Source organism: Trachinotus anak, unplaced genomic scaffold, assembly GCF_046630095.1.
Source record: "Trachinotus anak isolate AG129_WGS33_773 ecotype Australia unplaced genomic scaffold, CSIRO_AGI_Tana_v1 ptg000005l, whole genome shotgun sequence".
NCBI classification, from domain to species: Eukaryota; Metazoa; Chordata; class Actinopteri; order Carangiformes; family Carangidae; genus Trachinotus; species Trachinotus anak.
The window spans coordinates 12,109,029-12,132,083 of NW_027273856.1; the positions used below are offsets into that span (position 1 = coordinate 12,109,029).

Consider the following 23,055-nt stretch of genomic DNA (forward strand, 5'->3'; position numbering starts at 1 on the left):
TACATACCCACAAGTCCTCCAACATGAATGACCAAATAGGTTGCTTGTGCTTACGCTCATATGCGAGCTACAGGAGCTACCAGCGGGCAGGTGTACCAGACCTTTGTTGTCATGGTAAACACAATATTTATATATATAATAAAATATTTAAATATTACTTACTCAAACGTTTAATTAAATACATGAATACATGATATCTATCTATCTATCTATCTATCTATCTATCTATCTATCTATCTATCTATCTATCTATCTATATACACACACACACACACACACACACACACACACACACACACACACACACACACACACATATATATATAGATAGATAGATAGATAGATAGATAGATATCATGTAGCCTGTGTCTATAGGTAAAATTGGAAAAGGTGTCAGACGGTGGTTCGAGGTGTTGGCTTTTTTTTTTTTTTTTTTTAGCCCTGTTTTGTTCAGAATGTTTTAAGGATTATTAGCATCACGATCATCATCTATTTTTCAAATGCATTAATGAGCTATCTGGGAGTCATATAAAACACCCAGTGTTTGCATTTTAAATGTGTCACATGTTCATGAATTTCCTGTCCATCTGTCGTCTCTCTCTGGCGTCAACACAGGGTGCAGTCAGTGCATAGAGAGGACTACAGGCTGCAGGTATTTGCAGACAGATCAAATCGCAGACAACAGCACAGAGCGTGGAGAAAACATGTTATTTATTCAGCTCTGAGAGGATATTTTCTTCTTACTTCCCACTGGCGCAGTGTGAGTGGATAATTTATTTAAACGCATATTAGAACAGAAATGACTGAGTCCGCGAAAGTTTATTTCGTAATATGCGTTTCTGTTCTCAAACTTAAAATAACCCTCATTTAGATGTGATCAATGCGACAAGCCTGTGGAGCTGTTTTCCCGCAAGTAGCGTGGTCCGAGCGGGCTGTGAGCGGCGGAACGGTACGCGCCTCTCTCGGTTTTTACGCGCAAAAGGGAAAGAGTGAGGTGAAATCAGTATTCCAAGACGGGGAAAGGAAATTACAAGCGGTATTGGAATTAATGCTGACGTGAAAACTACAATGCCTTGATCATCGACTGCATCTCTTGGTCTGAGAAGCCTACATTACAAGGTAAGAAGTCGCATTGAGCGTCACTGTGACTCATTTAATAATCATAATCGGGACTGCGGACGCCGTGACTTAACTATAGCTTACATTTTTAACGATATGACATATTGCTGTGTTGTCCGAGCCTTGTAACCTAGTGACAGCTCGCAATCGAATACCGTACGAGTTTCCTCTAAGTGTTAGTTGGACCAAACTGTTGTTGTATTTTATTTCTGATCCCGATGCCTTCCCATGATCTTTTCGCCGTTTCTGCTCCGTCTTTTTCACATTGCCCTATTTAGCTCAAATAGACCGAGATGTGCTCATCAAACGGAGAGGAGTACTATCATCGCTGAGAATTTCAATGATTTCTCCTCACACAGGAACCTGATGCTGATTTTAATGTACTGTATGATAAGGGGTTCTCCAGTGAAGATACATGGTGGCTCCCCTCCCAGCTGCCCTTTCATTCAGCTCAAGGGTCAAGTGGAGGGTTTAGTCAACATCATGAGCCAATATTCATACAGACTCTGAGGTTTTTTCATATTTGTAGAGACAGGCGGTTACACAGCACAAACTATGCCTACAATACAGTCCTAATGGGAAAAACACATTAAACTTATTTAATATGTTCCTGCAATAATCAAATCAGCTGAATAAAACTCTGCAAAGACAATCAAAGAGCAAGCAATTTCCTGCTTGATCATATTTGCAGCTTGATTGCTCAAAATTGTGCTCATTTTGAATGTGATTCTCCTTTCTTGCCTTGCTCTGGCCTTTAAAGCTAAGAATTGTGACTATGTCTATGGGGACACTTCACAGTTCATGGCCTTGACTTTTCCCATGCTCCTTGATCAGGTGACCATGTGAGGCAGTGGGAACTGAATAATTCATGGGCTTGTATGTCCTTCTCAGGGATGATGTAGCTACAGATGGGGGGTGATGGCTGGAGGTTGTTTACTGGGCTGCAGTGTGTGGATTCAGGTGAAGTAACACGCCAAGTGAGGGAACTTTGCCCTAATCCCACTGTCTACTAAGAGATGACCTTTGCCTCATGCAGATTAGAGCCATACACTAATTGACTTACCATTAACCCTTTCAACACATATTTTGATGTCATGTTAGAAGTGGCTGAGCTGCAGCATGGTGTTGTGATTGTTTGGGGGAGGGGACTTTAATCTACCTCGTCATCTATCACTGAGTTTCCAGGCCAACTGCCGTAGTGAAACTGCTAATCCCTCGGTAATCATATCTTAAATTTGTCAGAGTTATGACTTACTTTACCTCACTGGTGCACTGAATAGGATACGAGCGAGAATGCACCACTGTGAAGCATGAAATGTGTCATGAGGGACCTGTTATTTTGTTTTTCATATTCCAGTGAAAGCAGGAAGTATCATTTCAGAATGAGAAAGTGGTTTCCTGTTATTTTATATCCAGGCTCTTGTTTCAGCTCTGGGGATCTAGTAAATACTAGTCTCAGCGCACCCTCAATAATCTTTATCATAATTCTATTCTGATGACAGTATTAGGGCCTCTCCTAGGAAGAAATGTGATTTGTTTGTGGGTTCTTTTTTACTGCTAAATTTCTTGTCAGCTCAATAGTGGCCAGGCTGGTCTTTCAAATAATACCTTGTCTAAGCAGCCCCTGGGCCTTTCAGCTTATCTGCTGGCTATAAATAATGGCACATATGTCACCATGCTCTTGGCTGACGTACACTAAGCCCCATCCTGAGCTCCATAGGGACCAGCAGAGAGCTGTGTCTGAGTCTTGACTGAGGCCCTGAAACTATACTATAGCACTCCATCAAGATTCTCCTGAGCCGCAGTCTCATTTTGTCCCCACATCTGTATCATTTCTGCTCATCATCCCTCTCCCCCATGGTCATTCACTGAATGAGCCTCCCCCTCCACTCCCTATGCAGCCTGTGTAGAGATGGAAGAGCAGCATTAGTAATGTGCTGTTTGTTTAATAATCTCTTATGTGTGCGAGAAATCCAATCACTGTGAGCTGCAGGAGTCAGGAGCAGATCGAGACAAGTTGTTGAGTCATCAGCTCACAGAAACAGGAGCAAGGGTTTAAACAGCAGCACATGTACACCCATGAATCATAGTTTAAATGGCTGACCCGTGGTTCACCATGGAGATGATTAGAAGCCTATTTATAAGAATACAATCTAATGGGCTTATTCAACCAATATTTCCAGACTGCCTTAGGTTTATATAAAGCAATACAGCAAACCAAAGATTTCCCAGGGACATTTTCAACCATGGAGTGGGTTAAATGCTTTGTAGCCCTCTTCAGCTGTTACTGGAGCCCGAAATATTCCCATATGTTATATTTACAAATTTACATTTGTATCAGCATTATTTGTACTTTGTATTTTATTTTTAATTGTTTTTAATTAATGTATCTTCAGTGCCACAAAATGTTCATATTGGGGTGCCCTGGTGCCTCACCTGGTAGAGCACATACCTTACAGTTAAGTCCTAACTGGAGTGGCCCAGGTTCAAGTCTGGCCCGAGGCCCTTTTTTCCATGTCATCCCCTCACTCTCCCTGACTTTCCTGTATCTCTCTCACTACAGCTATCACAATAAAGGCAAAAAAACAAAAACGAACGCAAAGTGATTGCTTTGGGCCTTTTATCAGCAGGAAGTAAACAGGTGAAAGGAAATAAAGGTGAGAGGGCATCCAACAAAAGTCTGTGGGTGGAACCAGGGCTGCAATGATGTCAGTGACTTGTCATGTTTCTGCCCACTGCTGATGATTAGTAATGCAGACACAAACCAGACATAGCTTTACTGCTAGTGTGAGTGGTGCCCTTAGGCCCGATGTTGCTTTGCCACAGTTGGCCTGACCAACTGTTGTGACGGCCAGTAAAAGAGCAGCTACTCTATCAGTTACAACAGCCAGGCACTGGGCTGGAAGGAATAAAAGGCTGGAGGCAGAAAGGGCAATGCACAAGCTCTACCTGGTACCTGGTACCTGGCACTCGTCCATTGCTATGGGTGGCTGCACTGCTTCCTCATTTGCCATCTATTCTGCCTCTTCCTGAACATCCCTAAAGCTGGGATTATATAGTCATGCCTGCCAGTTCTTTAGCCTCAGTTTTCTCCAAGAAAAGCGGTATAAGTGGATATGTGTGAGTCTGGTGGTCATACTCCTGAGTGATCTGCCTTGCACAGAGTGAGTAAGTGAGTGTGTGTGTGTGTGTGTGTGTGTGGTTGTTGTTGTTTCACTATATTTGTAATGTCAAAAAAACTTGAGCCCACTATACTGGGGTCTGACAGCTTTGTAAGTTTTAGGGTTAGGCATTCACTTGTGATGGGTAAGTATTAGCATAATGTTATATGTTAATGACATATAAACTGATATATTAAAACAAGGATGTACTGTGTGCGTGTATGTGTGTGGTAACATGCAGTATGCAAGGCCTTCTGAGCCTTCTCCTAGGTGGCATTTGAGTTAGTGGTCTGTCATCCATATACCCTCCACCTGCTTGAACTAACACATGACCATCTGGGTGAGATAAGCATTTCCTGCTCCAAGGATTACACAGTGCTCCTTCAAACTGTACACAAAAGTGTTTATTAGAAAAGTAGAAAAACAGATACAGTGCATCCGGAAAGTATTCACAGCGCTTCACATTTTCCACATTTTGTTTTCAGAATCAGAATCAGTTTTATTACCAATTATGTTCCATATACAAGGAATTTGTGCTGGTGTTTGGTGCAATTGGGGATCGGGGGGATCAGTAACAGTGGGGCTCTCTAGCCTTGTTGATAAGGCTGATAGCAGACGGGAAGAAGCTGTTCTTGTGGTGAGAGGTTTTGGTCCTGAAGGACCGCAGCCTCCTGCCAGAGGGGAGTGTCTCAAAGAGTTTGTGTCCAGGGTGGGAGGAGTCAGCTACAATCTTCCCAATCTTCATGTCCAATCAAATGAATTTACCCCAGTTGGACTCCAATCAAGTTGTAGAAACATCTGAAGGATGATCAGTGGAAACAGGATGCACCTTATTTTTTAATAAATTGGCAAAAATTTCAAGCAAACTTTTTCCACTTTGTCATTATTGGATATTGTGTGTAGAATTTTGAGGTAAAAAACATAACAAAATGTGGAAAAAGTGAAGCGCTGTGAATACTTTCTGGATGCACTGTATACTGGTGGGTCCCCTGTACAAAAGATGCTTTGTTTTTGTGCAGTTATATGGAGATGTGTCTTGCACAGTACCCTTTTCTATTTATTAATTAATTAATTTTTGTTTTGTTTTTTTAGTGGGGTAACACATTGGTACAGTGGTTTGCACTGTCACCTCACAGCAAGAACGTTCTGGGTTCAAACCTGGGACCTGGGGCCTTTCTGGTGTGGAGTCTGCATGTTCTCCCCACATCTGTGTGGGTTCCCTCTGGGTACTCCAGTTCCAGCCTCAGTCCAAAGACATGCACATTAGGTTAATTGGAGATTCTAAATTGCCTGTAGGTGTGAATGTGAGCATCAATGGTTGTTTGTCTCTATATGTCAGCCCTGTGACTGACTGGCATTCTGTCCAGGGTGTACCCTGCCCTAGCCCAATGTCAGCTGGGATTTTAGTCAAAGTCAAGTCAAAGTAGCTTTATTGTCAATTTCTTCACATGTTAAGACATACAAAGGAATCGAAAGGACATTTCCCACTCTCCCGCGGTGAAACATATAAAGTGCACACTGCATAGGCACGACAGATAAGACAAGACAAGACATTTCCTAATGCTAAGTATACATTCAATTCTACATAAAATAGGACGTTTCCTAATACTAAAGAGATAAATAAAAATAACTAAATGAGATACGTATAACTAGGAGTAGCAGCAGGAGTTTCTGTGCAAGTTAGGTTATTGTAGTGCAAAGGTGATTCAGTAAAGGCAGCAATTTGACATTAATAGTGCAAGTAGAAAGTGGATAGCAGCCAGTTTCAGTTCGTGTGGTAAGTGGTCATATAAACGGAATACAGGTAACGGAAGTGCAGGGGACAGAGTCCTGAGTGATTTTTCCTTTTGGGGGGGGGTTCCTGTCAGTCTGGGGGGTATGGCTGGGGGGAGTGAGGGGAGAGAGTTTAGCTTCCTGATAGCTTGGTGTATGAGGCTGTTGCTGAGTCTGGTGGTGCGGCAGCGAAGGCTCCTATACCTTCTTCCAGAGGGTAGGAGGCTGAACAGTCTGTATGCAGGGTGGTTGGTGTCGCTCGCCATCGAGATGGCTTTCCGGGTGAGGCGGGTGGTATAGATGTCTTCCAAGGAAGGGAGTGTGGCACCAATGATCCTGCCAGCTGTGTTCACTATGCGTTGCAGTGACTTCCTGCTGTAATCAGTGCAGCCACCGCCCTACACAGTGATGCAGCTGGACAGGATGCTTTCAATGGTGCCCCTGTAGAATGTGTTCAGGATGGGTATGGGAGCTTTCGCTTTCTTCAGCTTGCGGAGGAAGTAGAGGCGCCGCTGGGCTTTCCTCGCCAGTGATGCAGAGTTGGTGGCCCAGGAGAGGTCCTCACTGATGTGCACCCCCAGGAATTTGGCGCTGCCCACTCTCTCCACAGCAGCACCATTGATGGTCAGTGGTGGGTGTTCAGTGTGGCTCTTCCTGAAGTCCACCACAATCTCCTTTGTTTTGCTGACATTCAGTAGGAGGTTGTTGTCCCTGCACCACATGGTCAGAAGGTTGACCTCCTTCCTGTAGTGGGTCTCGTCGTTCTTGGTGATGAGACCCACCAGAGTTGTGTCGTCTGCAAACTTCACCATGTGATTGGTGCTGTAGGTTGGTGTGCAGTCGTGAGTCAGCAGGGTGAAGAGCAGGGGACTGAGCACACAGCCTTGTGGGGCCCCTGTGCTGAGTGTGATGCTGTCCGAGGTGTTGTTGCCGACTCGTACCGCTTGTGGCCTCTCACTGAGGAAGTCCAGGATCCAGTTGCAAAGTGAGGTGTTGAGCCCCAGCTGGTCCAGTTTGCAGATGAGTTGTTGTGGGATTATCGTGTTGAAGGCCGAACTAAAATCTATGAAGAGCATTCTCATGTATGAGTCTGCTTTTTCCAGGTGGGTGAGGGCTGGGTGGAGAGCGGAGCAGATTGCGTCTTCTGTGGAACGTTTTTCTCTGTATGCGAACTGAAAGGGGTCCAGGGTGGGGGGGAGGATTGACTTGATGTGAGACATGACCAGCCGTTCAAAGCACTTCATAATGATGGGGGTCAGTGCCACAGGGCGAAAGTCACTGAAGCAGGATGGAGCCGGTTTCTTTGGCACAGGTACGATGATGGAGGTCTTGAAAAGTGATGGAACAGCAGCTTGACTGAGAAGTGTTGAAGATATCTGTGAAGATATCCGTAAGCTCCTCTGCGCAGTCCCTCAGTACTTGTCCTGGAATGTTGTCTGGACCTGTTGCTTTGTGGGGGTTGATGGTGGAGAGTGCCGTCTTCACACTTTCAGCAGACAGGCAGAGAGCCTGGTCGTGGGGGGGGGGGTGGAGTTTTCTGTGGGCTTGTGTTGTTTGTTGATTCAAACCGTGCGAAGAAGCTGTTGAGGTCGTTCAGCAGAGAGATGTTGTTGTCACAGGTCTGTGATACAGGCTTGTAATCCGTGATGGTTTGGATGCCCTGCCACAGGCTGCGCGTGTCTCTGCTGTCCTTGAAGTGGTTGGTGATTTTTTTCGAGTAGTCCTGCTTTGCTTTTCTGATGCCACGGGACAGGCTGGCTCTCGCTGTTCTCAGGCCAATTCTATCCCCAGCTTTGAAGGCTTTGTCTCTGGCCCTCAGCAGCCGATGGACAGCCCCTGTCAGCCATGGCTTCTTGTTAGCCCGAATGATTATGTTTTTTGTGTGGGTTACATCATCTGTGCATTTGCGGATGTATGAGAAGACAGTGTCTGTGAGCTCCTCATTGTCTATGTGATTGTTGTGTGTAGCTGCTTGCTTGAACATGTCCCAGTCTGTTGTAGCAAGGCAGTCCTTGAGAGCAGACCTTGATCCCTCCGGCCACACAGTAATCTCCTTCCGAATTGGTTTTTCCACTTTCACTCTGGGCCTATATGCTGGCATTAGCATAACAGTGAGGTGGTCCGAAAGTCCAATGTGGGGGAGGGGGGGCCTTGTATGCTCCTTTGAGTGAGGTGTAAACCAAGTCCAAGGTGTTATTCTCCCTTGTTGGGAAATTAACATGCTGATAGAGTTTCGGTAGAACAGTTTTAATATCAGCATGATTAAAATCTCCAGCGACGATAGTGAGACCATCTGGGTGTGCTGTCTGTTGTTCACTGATGGCCTGATACAGTTCATAAAGTGCCACATTCCTGTCACTGCTGCTGGAGGTTGGAGGGATATATGCTGCGATTAGCAAAACCGCAGTAAATTCCCTCGGCAGATAGAAAGGGCGGCACTTTATAATCATGAACTCCGCCAGTGGTGAACAGTGTCTGCATACTACCATGGCGTCCTGGCACCACGTATCACGAATGTAAGCACAAACCCCACCGCCGCGTTGTTTACATCCGTTGCCATGGGCTCTGTCTGCTCGATAGCATGTTAGCTGTTCAAGTTGTACAGCGGAGTCGGGGATGTTGTCATTCAGCCATGTTTCAGTGAAAACAAGCACACAGCAGTTACTCACTGTCCGATTCGCTGATCTTAGTAGTCTTATGTGGTCCATTTTGTTGTCCAAGGACCGTACATTAGCCAGGATGATGGATGGTATGGCTGGGCGAGATGGGTTAGCCGCTAGCCTAGCTCGGATACCTCCACGCTTGCCCCTCTTCTGCTTCCTCGCACACCGTTTCCGACGCCTCTTTGCCGGGGCAGTGGTTGCGGTCGAGTCCGGTGTAGCCACGGGCTGGCGAAGTAGTCCGAGCTCCTTGATAAGTGACTCTGTTGAAGTGTCCAAAACGTAATAATCCTTGTTCTTGCGGATGTCTAGCAGAGCCTGTTGACTGTACATGTAATCCGATGCAGACAGACGAGACGAACACGACAAACTTTCTGACAAACTTTTTTAAATGTTAGTTAGGGTTAGGGTTTAGTAGGTTAGGTTTATTAGGGTTAATTAACCCTAGTAATTAATTAGTAGTTAATCTCCATTTATAATTTGATCAATTAAAGATTCTGTAAACAAGTTTTTAAACAATAATAGAGGAGCAACTATTTTTTATGGAAAGTTATAGTGGATTCATGGCATCCTGAGAATGAAGCCACATATGTTTCGGTGCCTGGGGTGGTGGCGTGTATATGTTAGTGCATGTGAAATAAATAAACCCATTAACCAATTAAGGGTGAGATGACACAGTGCAGTATGCAGCATTCAGGTAAAAATGACCTTCCAGAATTTCCTCCACTAAAGAAACCACGTTTTTCAGGTAAAACTGCTCCGACAAAGACAGAGATGAGACAGAGCACAGGTGCACTGGACAGGAGGTTCAAATCCTGTCTGGCCAGTGGAAAATATCCATAAAGTTTTTAACTGTTCAGTCAGTGTCTTTACCAGCTCTGTAAGTGTCTTACATGCGGCCAAGGCTGAATTTCTTTCCCAGTTTGACCAGTACTGGGCTGTCTTCACTGAGATGGAGAACCCTACGAGCTGCTAAAGGCTCCAGCTAGACTCAGAACTGGTTTTCTTCTCCTCCATATGTCAGCAACTTGATGCTACATAATGTTTATGTCTGTTTTCATTAGTGATGGCTACAGTAGTATTTATTTATTACTATTTGTTCGGCAAATGTTGCTGTCACTAGCTGGCTAGCTGTCAGCATTGCTGTTGAGCATATCACAGCACTACTAGCTTGGGCTGATGGTTGTTGCCTGATTTAGTCAGAAATCGTAGTCTGTTCTCAATCTAATAAATATTTTGATCATAGTAGAAAGCGTCTCATTAACATGGTTCTTACTGAAATACACTCCTCGATCCTTTAATTCCCTGTGCTAAAAACCTTTGCACCTACAGACAAAACTGGGGTTGTTGAGAGGGGCACAGTTTTTTCATATTTGTATGATGGGTGGTCCACAGTGTCAGAATCTGAAAACACCTGACAACTATAGTGCTATTTCCAACATAAAAAAGTCATTAAAACATGTTAGACAACATTTCACCTTCTTGTAGTGTATGTCTAATTTGCTGGTGGAAGTAAAATATTTTAGGAATCCTTAAACTGGTAAAGTGTTCTCCCACTTGACCAGGTGTTTTCAGCAAATTGACGAAAGATGCAGGCAACCTACAGTTAGTGACTCTTTAATTCATTGCTCAGATATCTAATTTCCATGGATTTTGTGGCAGTTATGGGGCACGACAGTTTAAAAACGCTGTTGATGGTTCCAATAATTGTTTAAATGAGGTCTTTGCCATTTTCACCCCATGCCCAAATATTTACATTTTGCCAACTGTGGGGACACAGTCCAATCCCACTGTGAAGAAACATCTTCTGTAAATAAGACAAGTGAGAATGCACACTGAGCATCAACAAAACCCAAACAGAGACTAAAATGACCCTCCCAACTGACTGATAAATCAGTGTGCTGATCTGTCAGTGCCTGACAGATCTGCACACTGGGTCGGCTATATGAGAAGGGATCAGGAATCATGAATAAATGAGCAGGGTTTCTGGATCCTGAAAGGATTAAGTCCGGTCCTCATATACCAGTCAACTGGACATATAATTTACCAATTTATCATGCACTTCATTGTAAATAGGGCTACAATAACAGTGCTAGTTAAATTAATCTCTCAACATTTTTTGCTCAAAGTTTAGCTATGTTTGTACTGATGGTCTTGGTGATCGACAATCATCAGAGCGATCACTGATAGCTTACGCCTTGGCCAATGTCAAGATGATATTTATCTTATTTTCCCATTGATGTATTCACTTGTTATTATAGTAGTAGTGTGTAGTGTAGTAGTGTAGTATTAAGCTCATATTAAATTTTATTTGCCCTGCCATAGTTTAACATATATAACCACATATAACCAGTGCTTGCAACACTGAAGCCTGCACACACACACACACACACACACACACACACACACACACACACACACACACACACACACACACTGACATTGACGACCAGTTGACGTTTGTTGCATGCAGGTGTTGTGCTGTGATTAAATAGAGCGGAAGAGATCGATAGACAGACAGACAAAACATATTGCTTAGTTTGGTTTCTTAGCTGCTGCTTTTCATGGTTATAAAAATAACTTTGGGAGAGTCAAAGACAATTCTTGCTCCATAAAATGTTTTTGTCATGTTATTTTCATCACTCAGGGTAATCAAGAAAGAGAGGGAGAGCTAGAAGAGAGAGAGAGGCGAGCAAAACTCTATGTGTGCACTTTGTTCAGATTTTGGTGGTCAAAGGTCAAGGTCACAGTGATCTTACATTCTTGTAATGTGCTACATCAGGAACACCTAGAGAAAATTTCATTACTTCTGGCACAAACAATCACTTGGAGTCAAAGATGACCTGATTAGAATTTGGTGATCAAAGGTCAAAGGTCAAAGTCACTGTGACCTTACAAAACATGTTTATGGCCATAACAAAATCCACTTATTAATTATGACAAAATAACACAAATGTCTGTAAGGATAAATTGATGAAGTGATGACATTTTATATCCAAACTGTCAGAGGTCAACCTCACTGTATCATTATAATGTTCTGCAAAAACACCTCTGGCCATTATTCAATGCTGTATATTGTGACCATATTTCCTGTAATTTAGCTGGTTGCTGCAAAGTACAACTGCAAAGTAGGATTTCTAGTAAGTATTAACTTTAAATTGGTCACCACAGCTTAACTGTCATACTTCTACCATGTAGAGATGAATGGTAACACACACAAGGCAAAAGAAGAAAAGGTGAAGAACAACACAAAGGAGAGAAGTAGCATGAATACAAAACTCTGTTGTTTTCTGTATCATATCCTATAGGTATTGAAAGCAATTTATTTACTGTGGTCATGGTCAATTATTCAAGTTTGATTGTGGTTTTCATTAGAACCAGTTCAAAGTTTTTTTATGGGAAAACTGGGATTTCTTGCCTCATTTGGAACACAGAAGTAATCCAGTCCTCAATGGCATCATAAAGGTGAAAAAACACAATTCCAATCATACAGACTCATTTGATCCTGTTTTTCAGTATATGATCGTATCTCTTATTTCCTCTTTATGAATATGGCATCCCACCTGATGAAAGGCATTGATTTGAGGATAGAGGCCTAGATGGCTGAATAAGCCACTTGTTAAACCACCTGTATAGTGCTTGGCACTCTGCTTCTTTGATAATTGTTGTAAACAAATATTCAGCATGTACAGTCGTTTAAAGAAACCTACAGCTGAAAAGCTGATCCAGTTATTTTATTTTAGCTACAACACTTTGGTGGTGTTAATAGGGTTTAGCGTATACAGTATTAAATATGTGAAAACAGATTCATGAAGACACAAGAATACAATAAACACAATAAAAAAAATCTGTTTCCAGAGAAAAGTGAGGAGCATGAGAAAACAGTGTTGAAAACATGGTTTTTATATTCACTTCATTTATCAATTTTCAAGTACAGATTCTATCTTAGTGTCAATCAACCTTCATTAGAATCATATTGTGGTAATAAGATCATATTGTGCTGTTGAAATGAAGAATTCCAAGCAAATTAGTTCCCTAAATCATCCCCATGTTCCCATACATATTAATTCCACACTAACACTAACTGATGTTTTTTCACATTAAAAGCCAGTTTATAAAGGCTGCAAGACTTTTCATGAGAAAATTATGAAGGAATTGTTTTATTAAGTTTTATTCATAGTAACTTAACATAAAAGTGAACATATGCTGTAGTGAATTAGTGTGGTGGAAGTGGACATTATATGGAATTTATCAAGATAGTATAGTTAACATGAAAGAAGTTTTGAGTTTGCATTAGTTGGTGAACTGGGAAATTAGAAATAAAGGCCTATCTGTAAACTTGCTTGCCTCAGATAAAGAGATGCATCTCTCTGTCACAGCCGCTATTGGGAATTGAAAGTAATTCTTGTTTTACAAATGTGAGAGTTTTGTCTGATACAAAGAATAACAATGCATTGTATTGTTTTATTATTTTAGATAAGAAACTTTGCATACAGTATATTTGCTGTATTGTGATATACATATATTAAAACAGGAAAATATTCTTAGTAATGTTTTGCTAATCAGGGTGCTGTTGGGCTGCTGTTGAGCGTACTGCACTCTGTACCCTGTGTGTTCCCCATTTTAACTCAAAGTTCCAATTAAGCACAGTCCACACAGGCAGCATAATCACAGAGCATGCTCAAAGAACAACTAGTACCCTTACTTGATAATGAACGTCAGTGGTACAAACAATTCCCACTGACAGACAGAAGACCCCAGGCCTATTGAGGTCTGCAGTTGGATAATCCAGTCTCACTCATAGGGAAACTAACTGATCTGGTATCTATGACACTGCAAATAATGAACAGAACACATGAAATCAAGATGCAGACATTCCTACGTTTGTTAATGAAATGTTGTTTCCTTCTCCTTCTGCCTCTCCTGAATGCTGAGTGCCTGTGTTCAAAAGGGGGGGCGCTTTTACTTTTGGTGGTTTGTCTCTCCAGTTCTGTGTACCTTAATTAACTTAATGGAAAGCAGGTAGATTGAATAAAAAGCTATTTCTATTTGCTTTGGAAGAGCGGGCGCCTCTCAGGGTGTCTGTTGTTGTGCTGTTCCTGCTCCCTAATGAATAGAGCTCTGTCCTGCCACTGCCCAATCAGCCAGCTGATTACACATGCACACACACACACACACACACACACACACACACACACACACACACACACACACACACACACACACACACACACACACAAGCACCTGGCAATTGGGTTTCCTGGTATTTTTAGCCTATATTTCTATAAACTGTGCTTTTTAAAGCCAGAGTGCTGGCACTGGAATAATGTTATATCTCTCTGAAGCAACTTAAAGTATTGCCCTCTTTTCCAATAACATTTCATTTTCATCAATGACAGATAGTCACTGTCAAGTTCTTAGAGTGTTCAGTCTCCTTTGTTGTTAGACATAATTAATGCCTCCCACTCCAACCAGGCAATTGAGGGGAACAGATAACAATGTTAGCAGTGTTTCACTTAATCATGCTCACTGTTTACAGTCTTGTGCGTATTTACTCAGTGTGTGTGGCGTTCATTCATTATTTCCTCGTTTTTATAAGCATATTTTATCTTATTTTGCCTCTGTGTTTTCTGACACTTCCTGTGTTTTCTGACACTTGTTGTCATGCTACATTCAGTATCTTTATATTATATTTTTCCACATTAATTCAATCAATATCAGTCATGACATGCATGCAGCTTCTCTTTAAAGCCAATTTTGCACTGGAGAAATCTTCTGGCTTTTGTTGTCAATGTTAAAGTGTACAATCAGCATTCACTCCAGTGTGGCAGTGGTAATGATGTAAACACTACTAGGTGAACTCGTTAATTTTCGTCCCTTTTCCAAGCTGTGACTTTTTCAGAGCACAGACACTGTAAACACACCTGTCACCTGCTCAGCATGGTGCTATTAAACATGAAACACTGCGGCTAGACTGACTCGACGCTGCAAGAGTGAGCACAACCTTGATATTAGTTTTAAAAACACAGTCACTGACTGAATTGTCTCATACAGAGGCTTCAACACACAGGAGCACCAACCTGGGGAATACACAAGACTGATCCATTTCACCAGTCTGCACAGTTCACTGTCTGACTCTGCGTCAGTGTATGTGTATGCGCTGTAACTGCATGTAATGATGTTGTGTCTGTCATCTGGCAGTGTGAAAGGAGTTAATCTCAGTTTTTATTTAAATTATTCTTGTTTTGGTGTAAAAAGAATGTTTTTCTATTTTGTTGTTTCTTCCTCTGTTGAGCTATTTTAATGAAATTCAATACTTTCTGCACAAAATATTAGTTTGTCGAGCTCATTATCCAATGACATCATGTTTCAATGTTGTTTGCCTGCTTCGTCTTGTCTCCTTTTTTATACTTCCTCATTGTAAACCTGGATGAAACAGACAGATTCTCACATGTACAAGTCTAGTTTACAGGCTTATAACATTCAAACACTCCATCTTAAGCACTGTGTCTTATTTCATGCTTCTAGTGGTACTTACAGTTTTTGGATTGAAAGCCTGTGGTATAACATGAGTGCTAACTCTGAGCCAGAGCTTGTTTATAGTAATTTTGCTCCTCACACAGATGTATTGTGTAATTGATCTGTTCACTGCATAGCTTTTGATGTGGAACAATCCCTGAAAAGAGGACAGAGGAGCCGAGGGGACTGGAGCAGCAAAAATGGCTTTGAAGTGAGGCTAATGGTGACGGAGAAAGTCAATCTACATATTGTACAGTACAGCACAGCAAGGAGCATGCGTGACTACTGTGTGGTCTGCATCTGCTACCACGAACATGAACATAATCATGTCAGAATCCATATTGGTGTTTCATATGCACTCATGTGCAAGTCACTGGATCAGGTGAACTAGATACAATAGACTTAGCTAATTTCATTTTGAGCTAATAATGAGATGTACGTTTATTGCTTTATTTTATTTTTTATTAATGCAGACTCAAAGCCTGTCTCACTCTCCGCTCTTTTGAACTCTATTCAATCATTAATCACTTCCACTTCTATTTTGCCAGTTATTGGGGTCAATGTTAAGCTGCTATAAATAACTCAACACTTATTCTGCAGATGTTTCACACTAAAAGTTTTCCAGTTTTCAACTAGAGTAATCCATCCTGACAGTAGCTTAGTGGTGACTGAAAGTGGAAATGAATTGAAGTAGTGAGTGAACAAAAGCAGTGTTTCTCTGAAAAAGAGAAACTCTGAGCAGAGAAGTGGTGAGCATGTCAGTATGATGGGCCTGTGGGAAGCACAAACATGTGAGGAGACTATCCTCCCATGAAGAGTGAGTGACAGCATCAGCTGATTCAGCACATGTCTTAAAACTACACATTTATGTTCAAGTGACATGGCTGTCTTGTGGCTGTAGTAATTATGATGGGAGCAAAGAAGGAAGTCAGTGATCGTGTTATAGGGATGAGGTCAGTGTGGATGGACTTCACATTGCTATTACTGTAACCATGATAACAAAGTTCCCCTAACCTTAACTAAGTATTTGTTTTTAACCCTTTCCCTAAACCTAACCAAGTCATTTTTGGCTGGACTGCAACCATGGGGAAGCCTTTTACACACAAATGTTACTGACTGACTGAATGCTGAATGATAAGGTTACAGAACGGAAGGCAGAATGCAAACAGCCTGCGACTAGGTCCAGAAATATACTAGGTTTTGACCCGGTCTTGTTGTGACTCAACCTTACCAAACCACAGTGTTGTCACGTCATTAACACATTCATTCTGATACCTTGGCTTTCATTGAATACTGTTTTTTATATCAGAATTTACTACACTTTTATATTTGTAAAGTCCAAGTATTCCCGTTGTTCTTATGTGCAGTAATGCAATCTGAAAGTCATAATTTCATTTAGAACCAACAACCAACATCCACCAGTTAACTACAAAACACAGAATAATTACACATATGTCATAATGTCCCTTACATAATTTTCCTGCTATGGTGACTACTGCGACTACTTGCAAGTCTCTGCAGCACTCTGACTTTGGTAAACACATCCAGACTTAATTCTGTTGCAAAAATTACATTTTTGTTAGTTTTTTTTTTTTTTGTGATGGACACCATGTTCCATGATTTGCAAATGGTAGATTCATGAACAGATATGTTAACCAGCTCCAATGATTTCCTTTAGCCTTCAGCTTTTACTCTTGGCTTTTTCTCACCTCATTGAACATTCTGAGTTGTGTTTTTGGAATCATCTTGGCTGGGCAGCCATTGCTGGAGAGAGTAGCCTCAGTAATGAATCATCTCCATTTATAGACAATATGCCTACATGATAAATATCCAAACTCTTTGAGATTACTCTTTAACCCTTTCCAGCTTTATACAAACCAACAGTTCTTGATGCAAAGTCTTTTGAGATCTGTTTTGCCAGTCCTAATACACATCAGCAGATGCTTCTTGTGAATAACAGAATCAAAATGTGTAGTGTTTTTTTTTTTCTCGAGCTCACCTCTCTCTAGTTCCATTGACTCTAGGTTTGATAACTCCTGATTAAAATCAGCTTTGTTGATGTCATTTGTTGATGGGCTTGCAATTTTTTCAATATTAATATTTGAAGTATGCACAATTAATGATTTGTGTGGTATTAATTAAAACTGATTGTTTTGTTCATAACTGTGATGTAGATTAAAATCTGGTCATATTTTAAGTCAAATTTATAGATAAGTGCAGACAGTTTCAAAGGTTTCAAGGATCAAAGTCCTGTCATGATCTGCTGTCCAAGTCACTTTCTGGACTCTGTCTTATTTTGAAATTACTTTCCCTGTTTGTCTGTTGGTTGTTTTGCTTCCTTGTCTAGTGTGTTTCCTGCCTTTGTGATTACCTGCTCCCCTGTGATTCCCTCACTCCTGGTCAGTTTGGTTTCTTTTCTTTAACCATTAGTCTGTGCCTTTTTCTAGTGTTTTCCTCCTGTTGTTTTGGATTGCTGTTTAGTTGTGTTTTCGGACTTTGCCACTGACAAATATATATATATATATAGCTATAAAGTAATAGCTCTTCCAATTTACTTTAAGTTCCTGTGTTTTCCTATGTTAGTCTCACTATGTTGTTTTACTGAAACAAGTGCAAGGATTAGCATGCATATTGTTACTGTATGTTATTAATATATCCAGGACAGTGGCAACTGTGAGGTTATTGTTATTTACTTCAGTTTCAGGCTGTTTACTATAGAGCAGACTACAGTATTTCCTTCAGGATGCGCTCTGGCAGGGCTGGTCTTGTGCCTCTGGCCCACATAAGGAGTCCAGCTGCATTTGTGACACAGTCATTTGAGGATTTTTGCAGACATATCACTGAGTATGGTCCCGGGGATTAGTCCCTTTCCTCCCTCATGCTGTAGCCTACCATCGAGCCCTGGGTTGGCTGCCAGCTTCCTGGATTGGCCCAAATCAGCACAGTGCACTTAATTCTGTAAAAGAAGGATCAGAGGGGCAGAGTTACAGTCTGCATGTTGATATCTGATGTATCTTGGGTCAGGATGCCTATAGTGCATCCGGAAAGTATTCACTGCGCTTCACTTTTTCCACATTTTGTTATGTTACAGCCTTATTCCAAAATGGATTAAATTAATTTTTTACCTCAAAATTCTGTACATAATGACAAAGTGAAAAAAGTTTGCTTAAATTTTTTGCAAATATATTAAAAATAAAAAACAAAAAAATAACATGTACATAAGTATTCACAGCTTTTGCAATGACACTCAAAATTGAGCTCAGGTGCATCCTGTTTCCACTGATCATCCTTCAGATGTTTCTACAACTTGATTGGAGTCCAACTGGGGTAAATTCAGTTGATTGGACATGATTTGGAAAGACACACACCTATCTATATAAGGTCCCATAGTTGACAGTGCATGTCAGAGCACAAACCAAGTCCAAGGAATTGTCTGTAGACCTCCGAGACAGGATTGTACCGAGGCACAGATCTGGGGAAGGGTACAGAAAAATTTCTGCAGCATTGAAAGTCCCAATGAGCACAGTGGCCTTCATCATCCGTAAATGGAAGAAGTTTGGAACCACCAGGACTCTTCCTGGAGCTGGTTGCCTGGCCAATCTGAGCGATCGGGGCAGAAGGGCCTTCGTCAGGGAGGTGACCAAGAACCCTATAGTCACTCTGACAGAGCTCCAGCATTTCTCTGTGGAGAGAGGAGAACCTTCCAGAAGGACAACCATTTCTGCAGCACTCCACCAATCAGGCCTGTATGGTAGAGTGGTCAGACGGAAGCCACTCCTCAGTAAAAGGCACATGACAGCCCGCCTGGAGTTTGCCAAAAGGCACCTGAAGAACTCTCAGACCATGAGAAACAAAATTCTCTGGTGTGATGAAACAAAGATTGAACTCTTTGGCCTGAATGCCAAGCGTCATGTCTTGAGGAAACCAGGCACCGCTCATTACCTGGCCAATACCATCCCTACAGTGAAGCATGGTGGTGGCAGCATCATGCTGTGGGGATGTTTTTCAGCAGCAGGAACTGGGAGACTAGGCAGGGACAAGGTAAAGATGAATGCAGCAATGTACAGACATCCTTGATGATAACCTGCTCCAGAGTGCTCTGGACTTTGGAAGGTTCATCATCCAACAGGACAACGACCCTGAGCACACAGGCAAGATAACAAAGGAGTGGCTTTGGGACAACTCTGTGAATGTCCTTGAGTGGCCCAGCCAGAGCCCAGACTTGAACCTGATTGAACATCTCTGGAGAGATCTGAAAATGGCTGTCCACCAATGCTCCCCATCCAACCTGATGGAGCTTGAGAGGTTCTGCAAAGAAGAATGGGAGAAACTGCCCAAAAATAGGTGTGCCAACCTCATAGCATCATACTCAAAAAGACTGTGAATACTTATGTACATGTTATATTTTTGTTTTTTTATCTTTAGTGTTAATTGCTTGGGACACATACATGTACCCTCAGATTTTGCTTGCTGTATGGACAGCTGAGCTTTTATCCAGTCAGCCTTGTCTTGTACTTACACCACTTAAGTTACTTTCATCCCCTGTGTAATACCGCCACATATTGTATCAGGGTCATTTATGGGCGAGGTTAATTATGTAACGGACTAATTTTAAGTGTAATCCCTGTAATGCCATCTTGTGCATGTATATGTGTAGCTCTATAGGGGTCATCCTAATTTCATGTTGTATTGGGGAAGGGGTGGGGTTAGGGGGGAGAGCTTTTGGCAGCAAGGTTTGTATTGATATTGAACTAGTAGGGCAGAGTTTTGGATTGTTTTGATGAAGCTGTATTTACGTTTGCATTAACAAGACTTTCCTTCTGGAAACCAGGTGTGCGCCACACTTAAGACAGACGGGACAATTAAGAACAATTATTACCTGAACCTGTGTGTGTGTGTGTGGACATATATGTTTATTTCCTGATGAAAAACATTGAAATAGATAATTCACACTAGCAGCCATTTTTGTTACATCTAGGGTTGTCACAAGAACCGATACTTCCGGTACCAATTCGATACCAACACGCAAAAAATACATAGATACCTGCTTTTTCTGGTACCGTCAGAACCGAATATTCAACTTTTCCCTCGGCGAGCCGTGTTGATTCTTGGTGGAACTGACAGGGGCAGTATACGCGTGTGAGCAGCACAGAGCAGAGAAGAAAACCTGAGCTAATAACTTTTATATACAGTCTATGGATAACAATAACAATGGCTTCAGCAAGTGGGAGTGGAAGCACAACACGTCGGCTCGGTGACAAAACAGGTACGAAGAGTCGCGAGTGGAAATATTTTGCATTTTGCATGTCAGCTTGCACAAACAAGCCGACATGCAAACAGTGCCTGGTATTAGAGGTTTTAGTTATGTGAGATTAGGCTCCACACCACTGTTGTTTTGTTATTTATTTGCATATTTATAAGAAGAAGAATATTATTTGTTTTATATACTTGAAGGCTCCATGCCACTGCTGTTCTTTTTTGAATGTAAATAGTTGAATATTGTTGTTATTTATTACCATAAAGCACAGTATTGCTTGTTTTTATAGTGGTATTAAATACTTGACAGTTTAAAGCACTTTTCAATAAATTAGTGAATTTAAAAGTACATGGGTTCTGTTTTTTTTTTTTTTAAGATATTTTTTTGCTTTTATTGACAGGACAGTAGAGAGTGACAGGAAAGGGGCAGAGACAGAGGAGGAATGACACGCAGGAAAGAGTCGGGCCGGTCGGGAGTCGAACCGCCGTTCAGCTGCTAAGAGCATCCGCTCATGTGGTTCGCGCCCTAACCACTCCGCCATCGGGCTGCCCTGTTTTTTTTTTTTTTTAAATTGTGGTATCGAATTAGTATCGAGAATCGTGGAAAATCACAGGTATTGGTATCGACTACTGAAACTCTGGTATCGTGACAACCCTAGTTACATCCTTATTCTTTGTTGTTGTCTTTGAGCTAGACACAAGTGACAAAACACACATCAACCCTTTTGATTTGATTTCGATTTTAGGAATGATCAACATTAGCCTGGACACTGTGACCTTGAAATTTGACCTTTGACCACCAAAATCGATTTAGTTCATCTGTGAGTCCCAATGAATGTTTGTGCCAAATTTGAAGACTTTCCCTAAAGGCTTTACTGAGATGTTGTGTTCACAAGAATAGGACGGAAATAAATACATAGTTACAGATGTATGGACGGACAGACAGCTCTGGCTATTGCCAGCGCAGAGGCATGACATTGGTGTCAGTTCTGTCTTGTCAGTTTGAGCCAGAGTCTGATATTGAACTAGAAGATGATAGACCTGATCCACCTTCACAAGCTGGACTGGAGTAGAAAACAAACATACCAACTGCCAGGCAGCCGTAAGGAGGGAAGAGGCAGAAATGTGGAGAGAAGTGCATCAAATTAAGTCACTCAACAGTCTGCAATTGGCTTCACATAACCTCAAATACTTTTATGAAAAACCATTTATATTTTTTTGATCTGTGGACACTTGCGGAAGATAATGAAAGGAAGATAAATAATCGAGGAAAATAACAGACAATTGGACTTCACAACCTCTTCAAAGGTAGGAAGTCACCACCATTCACCATCTTGCTGGTTTATGATGCTGGTAAATCTGAATTAATTATACTTGTTCATAGTTAGCGAAAAATGAACTGAATTGTTAAATTGTGCCTAATTTATCCAAGCTCACAAGGTATAGCATGTCAATACTGGCAAACAAATTAGCATTTATCTTTGTGCGTGTTGCTACACCGCTTTAAACTAATGCTGGTTAAAAATCAAAAATCTACAATTGTAATGTCACCTGTTCGGCCGCATAAAGTGTGAACTGTCCCATCCTTCAGATATAATATATAGATATAGAGATATAATAGATATAATGTTGTCCACAAGCAGGAGAATATTCTCCCTCTCTTGGCCCAGTTTAAGACCCCATTCCTTCAACCACTCCACAAATAGATTCTTAGGCATCAATGCAGAAGCACTGGCTGTGTAATGATCATGCAGTGTGTACACATTTTTGAAGCAGGGAGGGTTCTTACAGCAGAACAGGTAAAGAGAGCAGTGGTCCTTTACTTAGATTAATTCTTCCCCTTTTATTGTCAGGTTTAAAGGTCAGAAATGTGGCTCTCATCAGCATTCAAGATGTTTTTCTCTGTGTATTCTTGTCTCATTTGTCCCCACTGCTCCTCAAGCCATTCAATGTGTACCATCATGTCAGCCCCCCATACACTTTAAATTGCTCAAACTAGCCTATGGAAACATTGAAATTGTCCTCTCTCCACCTGCTGCCAGTCCTTCTGCCTTTCCCCTCTCCAAGACCTTGCTCCGGGGAGTGTTGCGTAGTGCATTATCAATCCACTTGATGATGACAGCTTTAACCAGTAGTGGTAGAAGACTACACCAAGTAACCTTCTGCCCAGTTCATACCAAACCAGCTCAATGGGGTTCAGGTCTGGAGACTTTGCTGGTCTTCATCATGTGAAGCGTACAAGGGTGTAGTAACACAGTTTGTTCAAACATTGCCTTTGTATCATAGACTGTAAATAAAGATGGATGTCACCCATGGGTTTCTGAAGACTGCTCCGTTTTTTGTACCAGTCTGTGAACATGTTTATTTCTGCTGTAAAGTTGGACATTTTAACATGGGAGTCTATGGGGACTGACTCAATTTATTCACGGGACTTGAACTACTGAAATTTCAATAAAATGGGGGTGTCTGACTTTTGACCAGCAATGTAGTATGTACAGTATGTATATGCAGTATATACAGATACCTTTCTTGGCAGAAATGGACTTCCATTGGTTGTGCTTTTAACG

At 41.6% G+C, this 23,055-nt stretch overlaps 1 protein-coding gene across 7 annotated transcripts in view; it reads left to right on the top strand.

Annotated features, from left to right (window-relative positions):
- Window positions 1-437: 437 nt before the first annotated feature.
- lrfn2b (leucine rich repeat and fibronectin type III domain containing 2b) overlaps window positions 438-23,055 on the top strand; it is a 173,873-nt gene continuing 151,255 nt past the window's right edge. For 5 of the 7 annotated variants that reach the window (XM_071478330.1, XM_071478329.1, XM_071478335.1 and 2 more), the window contains exon 1: window positions 438-1,119. The gene's annotated coding sequence lies outside the window, so the exon portion shown is untranslated. Of the gene's footprint in view, window positions 1,120-20,889; window positions 21,006-23,055 lie in introns of all 7 variants that reach the window. The other 2 variants (XM_071478333.1, XM_071478332.1) reach the window with 1 other exon arrangement.